Source organism: Tachysurus fulvidraco, chromosome 17 (genome assembly GCF_022655615.1).
Source record: "Tachysurus fulvidraco isolate hzauxx_2018 chromosome 17, HZAU_PFXX_2.0, whole genome shotgun sequence".
In the NCBI taxonomy this organism is placed as follows: domain Eukaryota; kingdom Metazoa; phylum Chordata; class Actinopteri; order Siluriformes; family Bagridae; genus Tachysurus; species Tachysurus fulvidraco.
In genome coordinates this window covers 11,270,565-11,282,728 of record NC_062534.1, presented here as the reverse complement: position 1 = coordinate 11,282,728, position 12,164 = coordinate 11,270,565, and the positions used below count along the sequence as shown (strand labels likewise).

At 38.4% G+C, this 12,164-nt stretch overlaps 1 protein-coding gene across 2 annotated transcripts in view; it reads left to right on the top strand.

Moving 5' to 3' along the window:
- The window catches only part of drp2 (dystrophin related protein 2), a 160,653-nt gene that overhangs the window by 22,619 nt on the left and 125,870 nt on the right, over window positions 1-12,164 (top strand). For both annotated transcript variants that reach the window (XM_047802573.1, XM_047802571.1), the window contains exon 2: window positions 7,553-7,686. The gene's annotated coding sequence lies outside the window, so the exon portion shown is untranslated. The remainder of the gene's footprint in view (window positions 1-7,552; window positions 7,687-12,164) is intronic.

The following is a 12,164-nucleotide window of genomic DNA, read 5'->3' as shown; positions in this document are numbered from 1 at the left end:
GAGATGAAAATTGAGCCATGAAAAAATGAGCCATGAAAATTCTTGGAGTTTTGAAACCCTAATAATGATTAATGTACATCTAAATGTTAGTTAGACACACCAAAAGAGCAGTTGCATGGATTACATGAGAATTTGAAAGAGAGCAGTTTTCTGTTGTGTGTGTTCTGAGCTGTGTATGTTTTTCTTTGTTGCTTTATTTTTGTTGGATTGTGTCCTGTAGTTTATTTTATTTAAGCAAGTACACACACTCTTGGGAAGTTCATTTCTTTACTCTGGAAACATCAGTGTCTTGATTTTATTTCTTCCAGTTTATTTTAGATTACATTGTTATATTACATTATACCATTTGCTAATTTATCATGTGATATTCTCTAAACTGTAATTAATTTCTGAAATTTCATTGGATGGGAAACAAGGGTAGATAACAAACAAGCAGGACTATGTTAATAATCCAAGCAAAGAAATGGAACAAAGTCAGTAATTTGATAAACAATTATGGCACCATATTCTGCCAAAAAATATTGCCTCTGTAAGGAAATACATATAAAGGCAAGATACATATAAAAACATAGAAACAAGTTCTTGTTTCTCTTAATTCTAGAGTGGACTGAGATTTTCCATGTTATAGCTGGCAGACGGAGTTGTAGTGGCAGGAAATGCGATAAACTGTCATAGTTGCTTTTGTCACAAACGCGGGAATAAAACGGACCCAAATGCAGGATGGCGAAATAAACAGGGTTTAATAACAAAAGAACACTATTTAGCTTGTCTGAAATGATTGTTGGTGGCTTGCAGATTAGCGAGCTGATAGGCCGCAATGGCTTGGCCTTGTTGGGCGACCAAAGCCTGTATCTGCTGTACATCCTCTGGATCCAACACAGGTAAAGTATCCTGTAAAGAATAAACATCAGTATCCATGTATGGTGTTCAACTATATCACAGGATAAACTGTGAAACGATAATTCACAAAGTGGCGTTCTTATATATAAAAGCAAACCTGGAAGTGTCAAAGTTCTGGCGAAGGCTCCCTCTGGTGAGCAGAAGGGGAGTTGTATGTATGGTTGTAACACAAGGATTACAGTGACTTTGTTCCTCATAAAACATGAAAAGGATGATGATTCATACAGCACAGTGTCATTCAAATATCTGTGATATCTTATGAAATCTCTGTGCATTATTGCATACTTCCTGTTTGAGTGTAAATTTGTGCAGCAATTATCATACTGTTTAAATGGTGCTTTGGAGGATAAAGACTTTTACTATTCTATTTACTATACTTATCCTTTCTTACTTTTTTGTGGGTATGTTTATATGCAGACCAATTATCTGACAAGTCATTTAAAAAAACTGTCATTTATGCACCTTTAAATAGTAGATACTGAAAACTGATTGAGATATATGCAACACAAATTGTGTCTGATCAAAGCTAAGATAAGTAGCTAATGTAAAACAGAATTGACTGCAGTTTCAAATTATTACAAATCAGAATCTTTGTGAGAATTGTGCTGGAAATATTCTTTGACATTTGTGTGAGATGTTTTGCTGATCTGTCATGGACTTCATTTACTTAATTTTCTGTTTATTTAGTTTCTGTTTATTTAAATTTTTTTGGAGCAGAAAGAGCTCAGAAGGACACAGTCAATAATCCAGAGGTCATGCTCTGCAACCATGTAGGGCAAGATACGAATCTATCTCACTGTCAAAAGCCTTATTGGGTGGCCCTTTCTACTTTTTACATTAAACTGAAGATACAACAGACTAGAATGTTATATGCTGAAAGTTATGCTGCTCTATGAACTGTGTCTGCCCTTTGCTAAAACATGGTCTATTGCTACCCATTACTGTGGGTGGAATATCATGTCTATGGCAAAGCTTGAAGCTGTGCTACACAGAAATGAGGTCTTGATTTGTTCAGGTTTGGCTGTGCATTTAAACTTATTTTCTCTCTGTAAGAGCTCATGAATACAAGAGATCTTTGATTCATTCATTCATTTTCTACTGCTTATCCGAACTTCTCGGGTCACCTGTGCATCATCGGGCATCAAGGCAGGATACACCCTGGACGCCCAGTGCCAACCCATCGCAGGGCACACACACTCTCATTCACTCATGCAATCACACACTACGGACAATTTTTCCAGAGATGCCAATCAACCTACCATGCATGTCTTTGGACCGGGGGAGGAAACCGGAGTACCCGGAGGAAACCCCCGAGGCACAGGGAGAAAATGCAAACTCCACACACACAAGGTGAAGGTGGGAACCCCCAACCCTGGAGGTGTGAGGCAAATGTGCTAACCACTAAGCCACCGTGCCCCTTTTATTATATGTAGAAGTGTAGAAGTGAATTATATATAATTGAAGAAATTGCAATAAGAAATTGACCACCTTTTGCAGACATTCTCTCTCACAGGATGACAATCTCTTTATCTTAGAACTTTTTTACTGAGAATGTTTTTACTGAGCTTCCGTGTATTTTTTTGTATGCTTTCTAACATTTTTGCTGTGTTCTTTTGTTGTGCTTTTCCATTGTGACACCCAATACAATGATGTTATCTACATATGTTCATACTTCATTCAGTCCCTCTATGATGCTTTGTGATTTTTTTCTGATGCTGATGTAATTCCAAACAGTAATCTTTTATGGTAGAAAACCATATGTACCAAATAATGTGTTAAAGGTGCAGCACCTGGTTCTGCTTGCATCCAGCTTCACCTGCCAGAAGCCTTTGTCGAGCATCTAATTTCGGGTTTCAAGTATCAGATGCCAGACATCTCACAGGTAATTTACAGGAACCCACTGCAGCCTCACCTTTGTGGAACCTGATATTATCATCTGCAATTGTAGCCCTCTGGGTTGTCTAGGGTTTTTATCTGGGTTACTGTGGACTTTTTTCAGTTTGAAACAGGCTGGCTCTTCTTTGTTTACCTCTGTCATTAACAGCATTTTTGTCCACAGAACTACCACTCCCAGTAAAATCCCAGGATAATCCCAAGATATCACATCTCTTAGATGTTTAAAAAAAAAGACAATTGGCATACAGTATCTACAAGAAGTTACACTATGCCAACACAACTGAATACATTTGATCAATCATTAGCTACATCCCACTCCCCTTTACAAAAAATCAGAATATCTCAAAAACTACAAGGTGTATTTGAATAATTCTGGTACCCAAGTATATTTAACACATGAGACTTAGCACATAAAATGAGTATATATACAGTGGTGTGAAAAAGTGTTGGCCCCTCCCTGATTTTTTTTTTATTTTTTTGCATGTTTGTCACACTTTAATGTTTCAGATCATCAAACAAATTTAAATATTAGATAATCAAAGATAACACAAGTAAACACAACATGCAGTTTTTAAATGAAGGTTTTTATTATTAAGAGAAAACAAAATCAAACCCCACATGGCCTTGTTTGAAAAAGTCTTTCAAATTGTCAATTTCTGTAGCCACACCCAGGCCTGTTTACTGCCACAACTGTTCACAATCAAGAAATCACTTAAATAAGACCTGACTGACAAAGTGAAGTAGACCAAAAGATCCTCTAAAGCTACCCATCATGCCAAGATCCAGAGAAATTCAGGAACAAATGAGAAAGAAAGTAATTAAGATCTATCATTCTGGAAAAGGTTATAAAGCCATTTCTGAAGCTTTGGGACTCCAGTGAACCACAGTGAGAGGCCGGTCGACCAAAATTACCCCAAGAGTGCAGCAATGACTCATCCAAGATGTCACAAAAGACCCCACAAAAACATCCAAAGAACTGCAGGCCAACACCTTTTCACACCACTGTATATATATATATATATATAAGTGTAACCCAGTAAAAAAAATTTATTTTTTTTGACATGGCTCTGGAAAGTTTCAGGCAATAGAATTAAATGGCAAGCCCCAAATTTGCATCACTCGAACCAAAATCCAGTTGCTTTCTTTGTTTTTTAAGCCTCTCACAGACACAGAAAGTATCGTAGGCAATGAAAATTATTTTTTTAGTGACATAGACATGCGATTACCAGAAACAAGTAAAGCTTTGTATTGGAATATGATTCATAATTGGGGAACACCAAAGGTAAAAACAAATTTACAGTAGTGTTGTGGCTGTATGTCAAGTAATTTTTTTGCTTGTAGTTCTGTGAATTTTGTCTGTAACTATGTCTTCCAGTAGGCTATATACCCTGAATACTTGAATGAACAATACTGTGGCAGTTTCCATGGCTAAGGGTAGGCCCTTAATGGGAACCAGTTTGCATGAACTGGAAAAGCAGTCCACTATATCTAGTATAGCTGTAGCTGGTAGCTGTGGAGGTTGGTTATGAACTCAATACATAGGTTGGACCATGGGTGCTGAGGCATAGGAAGGGGTTCAACTAACCCATTTGGGGAGTCTCCACCTATGAATTTCCCCCATTAGGTCCCAACGAAATGGAGAGATGGAGATCAGAGATAAAGGCAATATGGATTGCCTCTACACATGAAGGAAACATAGAGACAGTGATACAGAATCAAGAGATCAGTGAAAAAGTGCTCTAAAAGTACCAGGACCAATGCTTTTTGGGGGTGAGGAGCGAAATTGTGTGGTGTAGTTGGCGCTGCCATCACAGGATTCAGAACTGGAAAGGTTGACATTGTTGTGTCAGCTGGATTGGGTGTCAGCCTTGCTGCTCATGGAGCCAAGCCAAAATGTGTCTGTACAATTAAACCTGGTAAAAAATAGTGCCCATCTAGCCTGATGGGGATTAGATCTATGTATTGATGTATTCTAGGTTCTTGTGATCAGTAGTGATCAGTAATAACCAGGAAGGCACAGCATGGGCTGCTTTGATGGATAGAAGTTACCCACATTATAATTGGCCTCAGCTGGTGTTAACTTCCTGGAAAAGTAGGCACATGGGTGTAACTTGGCTGGCATACCCTGGCATTGAGATAAGACTGCCCCAATGCACGAATTGGAGGCACCTACATCTACTATTAAGGGGAGGTCAGGGTCTGGATGCCTGAGGACTGGAGCCTTAGTGAATCTTTTTTTAAGCCCCTCAAGGCTGCCTGTGTGTTGTCTTGCCACTGTATCTTCCTGGCCATGTCTAGCAGCCCTCTAGGTCACCATCCGAATTGGCAGCTTGGCAGGAGTGAAACAGGATGATGTCTAGATACACTCCCGGATGGCAAACAGGACATTGGGAAGGAGGCTATCCCAATTCTGTCCTTCCTCATCTACCGCCTTCTTTAGTGGGAAGTGGGAAGGCTGTTGCAAACCATGGCCAGTCATGCCTCAGTAGGAGTGGCACCAGGAGGTCTGGAATTAACCCTACCAGGAGTGGTCACTCCCCTGTGACTTGCTTGCTGTTGACTGTCACCTTTATTTTGGGTGCCTGAGGTGGAGCTGAATCACAGCTGAGTCCACAGCCAGCTAGCCAGTGATTGTTGGCTCGGGTGGGGGAATTTAGTGAGGCTCAGTGGGCATGGGCTCTACTAGTATAGTTGTGCTCTTGCAGCAAGTGGAACACAGACAAACAGCACAGGATCAAGGATCAAATGGAGTCAATGGAATAAGGTCTTTTCAGCCCCAAATGCAGCAGATCTTGATACACTGTGTATTGTGATACATTCCATTCCATAACAAACATTTTTTGTGAAACTGTCAGTAGGTACTCACAACTCTTAAAAAGGGAGCACCCCACAAGCCTTGAGATGCTCCAACCCAGCTGTCTGGCCATTATGATCTAATATTAAATCTAAGATATCAACCATGAGAGCTTCACTTATCTTCTAATTAATCCCAGACTTAGCTGACTAAACTGAGCACAAAAACTGAAACAGAATTTATTTGGCAAACACACATACAGTACAAGGATTAAGTTATTATGACTGACAACATAGACAGAAAGTAGTCTTCAATGTAAAGTAAGTAATGTAGCCAAGTTCCTATATCAGTATATCCATGATAGAGTTTCAGCAGACTGAACTTTGAGATGTGTTGGAAAAGTTTATGAATTATAGAGTCTAAGGCAGATTTAAATCATATGGAGATACTCTGTAAATATTAGCTAAGGGCAGCTTGATTCTTCAACAGCCTATTCTCACTTAACTAAGAGTTCAGTGTCACTGTAAGATTATTTTCATCCTGCTTTATAGCTAAAATTTTAAAGTTCAGTACATACAAAATGTCGCATTCAGGCAAGAATAAGATATTCACACTTATTCATGAAGGTTAATGCCATGTAGAAGGGCCCAGAAATGGCAGCTTGGTGGTCCTAATCAGTACCTTTGTAGAGAAAGGGGGGTCCAGAAGAGAGAGAGAGAGTGAGAGACAAATATTGCTTTCTCTTCATCAATGTATTTATAATTCATTATGAATTAGAAATACCAAGTACAGCTATAAAATAGCTTATCTCATTGCTTCCTTGACAGCAGCTGATACTTGCTAAATTTTGGCAGCATTCTACATTTTGTCTATGCACTAGTGTACTTTTGGCAGACTGATTTATTGGTGAGGACGAATTATGTTGCATTGTCATGATTGCCACTCAGGCAGTACTATCTGGGAGCTTAAGCTAGTTTGAAATAAGATTTGCTCCTATTGCACAGAGGACAAGCAGTCAAGCATGCTAACAGGAATTCAAGTGGTATTAAGTGCTATTCTAATTCCTCTCCACTCTCTCTTTCTACCCATCCTGAGGCATCCAGCAATTGTACCAGCTCTGATTGTCTTTCGTGTCATGAAGATTTTGGACCTTCACTGAGATGAGGCCAACCATATAAGGATCCTGAGACATCTAGGGATTTACCAGCTCCAGTTGGTCTCTGCTTCATGAAATATTCAAACATACTAAGAGGAGATGCCAAATACGTGGTCTTTTAGGACAACAACCACATTTGTTGGAGGTTGTTGACCAATACACAATTGTTGGACTGTATATTATAATCACACCCTCCACCCTCCGCCCACATGAGGATGGGTTCCCCTTTGAGTCTGGTTTCTTCCTATACCATTTAAGGGAGTTTTTTTCCTCAGTCACCTCAGGCTTGCTCACTGGGAATGAATACAAACATTTAAATAGATCTAATATTAATCTTGAATCTTTGTATTATATTAATATTTATATTAACTTTTTGTGTTATGTTTATGTTCTGTAAACCTTCTTTGAGACAATGTCCATTGTTAAAAGTGCTATACAAATAAATTTGTTATACAGATAGGAGCAGGGTCAAGAACAGGTGCAGGGGCAGAAATGCAAATCCAGGGATGAATGAAGTCTGGGCATGACCTTTCTAACCCTAACTCTAACACTCTTTCAAAGTTTGTGTGTTTATATTTTTGGGAGTGAGTGAACAATGTATCATGTTAAAGAATTTAAAGAATTTCTTTCAGCATTAAAAAAGTTCTCATGTTATCCCCTGACAGAAGAGGACAGAGGCTGAACCTATAGCTGTACAGGTGTAATTTTGTTTGTGATGCAATGAGCCAGTGAGTATATATGAATGATATCAATGTCTTTGCTGCTTGTGACATTCTTACTCTTTGATCTTCTTCAATTCTCCACAGGTAACCCGTCAAGTATAAGAAGTTTTGCTGAGAATTTTTCACCTACTGCCCTTCACGGATTCCAATCTGCCTATCCTCACTCCAATTCAGACACAAGGAATCTGTCATCACATCAATCACATCTTTACAGCTGGGTAATTAATCTCAAAGTCCTCAGGAATGAAAAATTATTCTTCCATGCATTATTTTTAAATTTCTTGACCATCCTGCATTGTTACACACTGTGTTGAGAGAGTAGTAGTATTCATTCTCAGTGACTCTTGCATCCATCCTGAGCTTGTAGTAATCATATCCACAAGATAATAAATCTTTAGGAGTATGACTTACATTCATTCAAGTTTCTTGTATTACATTAAATACTGAGTGAAATCACAAAGATAAATGCATTCATTCTGCTTTGTTCTTGCCATAGTTAACCATAGTCTGTGCCAAAATTACAGGTGTCAGGCTAAGAATGATCTGCAGTTTATGGTGTTTAGTTTTTAGCACATACTGAAGCTTATATATACTTAACATTTAAAGTTTTAATAAACATCAGGGCTCTCAATCTTTGAAGAGAGGCAAGAGTGACATCTCCAACACACTTTATCATTTGTAATGTTGGCTCCCACTTAACAGTTTGGCTCAAGCCCAGCCATTTTTAGGGTCATGATTGAGGACAATGTCCCATCCAGAGTCAAGCATGTTGAGCAGATGTTCTGAGCAGTGAACATGTTCTGAGCAGGTGTTGTCATAAACCGGGCCCCCCTGGTACCATCTCAGGGCCCCCAGTTTGAGAACCACTGGCCTAGACTACTTGTTCCGAGCAGGTGTAAAACTGTTGGCTAAGTTACAGACACTCAAAAAATGTCAAAATACAGTCAAAATGTCATTGTTTGTTTCAAACAAGTTGTGAATTTGTTGTAACATTACAACAGGAGATCATGACTTACTCTGTGCTCAAAGTGATGCTCGCAGCTCCAGTGGTTTTCTCTGTGGGTGAACGAGGATGATGGTGAACAAGTCCAGGATAGTTTTTTTTTTCATTGGTTGTCTGTTAAATCTTACCCAGATACAATACTGCTATTTTATGATTGGCTATTGTGTAGCCTCTTTCTTTGATTGGCTGATAAGTGTCAGGCTCGACTAAGAACTCCAGGGGAAATGCGCTTGATTCCTGCCCGGTTCCATAGAGACAGTGGTGCGGACAGATACATTTTGGGCACTGCGGCATATAGTATATGATAAATAGTACGTTTTACGGAGAGCGTGAGAAAAGACCGAAATGAGTGACAAGTGACAAATGTTCCAATTTGGTGTACAGCAGTGTGCCTCCAGTAAATAAATAAGTATTTGATAAGGTGTAAGTGGCTGCTATGTACTGTAGATAATGCACTGTTTTCAACTGAGGAAAAGGTTAGGACACCCCATGCCCTAATAGCTAGTTTTTCCCTCTTTGGCTAAAATAACCTCAGTAAGACATTTCTTCTAGATATCTATCAGTTTCTGACATCAACTGGAAGAAAGAAAATTTGGTTTAAGCCAAACTTGCTCTCTGTAATAGTCTTCAAATAATTACATTTTATACTCATCTGTTCAAAGCACATTATTGGAATTGGCCATGGTGGTAATGGCATCTGTCTATTTGTATATTTTAGATGAGATAGCAGCACTTACACACTGACATTTTGATCAAAATTTAGTGGTACTAAATCTGCCACTGGTTATCACAATGTTATATCAACTGCAAGCAATTTTTATTTTTTAATAACTTAGCGATGAGAACACACATTTTTCCATTGAAATAATTCATGAAGTATTTGCTGCTGCAAATATATGGTTTAGGAGTACTAAGAGATTTTTTGCAGCTATGAAGGCTTTTCTTCCATACTGATTGAAATTCTGATAATTTAGTTTTATGCCATTTAACATAACACCACTTCAACATGAAAGTGCTCAAATCGTTCAATGTTTTCAAAAAAAAATTAAATCTATTTTGAATCGAGCTTTCACAAGAGCTCTGAAAACAGAAATGGGACTGATCAATCTTTTCTTCTCTAGCTTATGTAGATTGCCATTTTTGATTCTCCTACAATAAAACTGATCAGTTCCCATTTTTCTGTTTCTTTTCTGTTTTCAATTCCAAAAATAAAACATACCTGGGGACATGTTTCACCAAAAGAGATAAATGTTTTCAGCAGCTCAAACAGAGGGTTAAACCTTTTGCATTTTAAAACACACTGAAACAGTTTCTGTTTCATTACAGAAGGGAATGCCCTTAAAACATGTTTATTTAACTTTATTAAAAGATTGCGCCTACTGCTCCATGCAAAATTCTCCAATGCAAATCACCTGCTCTTTTTCTAAGTTGCAATTTATAAAACACTCTCCATGCTGGTTTAGTGTCATCTACAAATCTGCAAGCTTTGTCCTCTACACAGTACCTTTCCTCCCATCCAGCTTTAGTTTATACAGTTTTTGTACAACATTTGTATAACAACTTTCTTTTCTTTCGAGTTCATAAATCGATAAAACATGTCCTTTGTCTGAATCAAAATAAAGAACATTAAATCCATTTAGTTTGTTTATTAGTTCCAGTTTAGGGAAAGGGCCTTTATCTGGCATTTCTATTTGTCGGAACTCAGAGCCGTTCTCCAAGTTGACACATTGCAGGGTGATCTCCACACTTAGACTTTTTGGTTACTAAAGACTGTTTTACTTAAACTTAACTGTTAACTCTATAATTACTACAAAAATACTGAGAAAACTCCTCAGATCTGGATGAGAATGACTTCTTTATTGTGGTCAATCAGCCAACAAATTATAAGAGAAATTGCCAAATTAAAAGTAACAAAGTTGCCAAATTAAAAGTAACAAAGTTGCCAAATTACTTTGTAACAAATGAAAACCCCCAAAAAGAGCATGTCATGCAAAATTAATCAAGAAAAACAAGAACTCTCGCGACGTCCTTGCAAAAATAAAAACACCCACCTTGACCCGTGGACACGCGCACACGCCCACGCACACACACGTGCCCGCACGCGCACCCACGCGCACACACACCTTCGCCCCTGAAGAAGAGACCGGAGCCTCAGATATCTTCTCAATATATACCCTGGCACTCCTAGGAGCCCAGGTGCCATATCACCTTATTTACCGGCATTACCTCCTATGTTTTCTAAATACACTGACCCAATTTCCCCTTATTTCCCATTACCTTTCACCCATATGCCCATTTATGGATTTTCCTCCCCTTATTTTTCATGACCTCAGACTAAACACCTGGGCCTTCTTCAGTCTGCACAATAAGTTTATGAGCACCACATGCCCATTTATGGATTTTCCTCCCTTTAGTTCTCAGGGCCTAGGTCTGTGGACCACTGTTTTTTTCATTCTACATAACATGTTCTTGCTATGGACTAAGGTCTGAGAACCATGGTCTTCTTCATTTTCCATAACAAGTTTGTATTTGTTATTACAAATGTGCTCAGACTGACTAGGCCTGACAGCCCCGAATCTGGTAACAATAAACATCTTTGGCCTACAACATCGCCTACATATGTCTTATGACAGCAATTGTAATATTTTGCAAGGCCTAAAGCCGCCTTCACACTGCACACGACAAACGACCACAGGTAAACCGGAAGTCATTCATTTCCTATGGATAGTCGCAAGGTCGTTGCGTGAGGTGCTGACCATCTGCGGATCCGTAATTTTCGTATCCTTTTTGAGCGTTGGATCCGTTAAAAAATTTTAACTTTTGCGATTTTACAGCATCCGATATACCGACCGGATGTGATGTATTCCAATGTTGTCCAATCAGGTTCGTGTGCACGAGGTGATAAGAATTATTAAAAAGTATTAACATAGTAATTAGTAATTTTTAAACTTTATCCAAAACAATCTTTTTGTTTTAAATACATTGTTATTGATAAAAAAGTAATAAATTATTAATATTTATATTGTGTTATGATATGTGTTATGATATGTATTATTTTTAATGTTGTTCCCATGTTTCCTCAAAAATTATTCGCGGTCTTTCTGGATTGCATTGATTGTTTGCACTCCTAACTTCATTCACCATGATAAATGCTAATTAAGTTTGCAGACATTTAGCCCATTTCGGTAACACGCTTCCATGCTTCATTTTTCCTGTAAGCATCTCTGTATGATTCAAGAGTTGGATCATAAGTAACGGGTGTTTGGAGACCGCGAGAATCACGCTTCTCTCCCATGTTGACGTCTGCACGATCATATTGCACATTACGTGCGACTGTCACTAGGGGGCCAAATCCGACAGTCGTATCCGTTTGTCGTGTGCGGTGTGAAGGCCGCTTAATACTTTACTTAGGTTATAGTATTGTAAGGAATAATATTTTAATTTTTTTCTACTAAGATTTTTTTACAACATTCCCCCCTGTGAGACTGTAAAGGCTCACCAAACTTATGTTGCAGTGTTCTGGACTACCTTGTCATTTCCACTAACCCATGTATCTATCTAATCATGACGACCTCTACCCCAACTTACAACAACTTACAACATTCCCCCACAACGAACACAAAAAACCCATAATACATAAAACATAAACACAATAACATAAAACAGAATATTACTCCCCCACGATGAAAACAA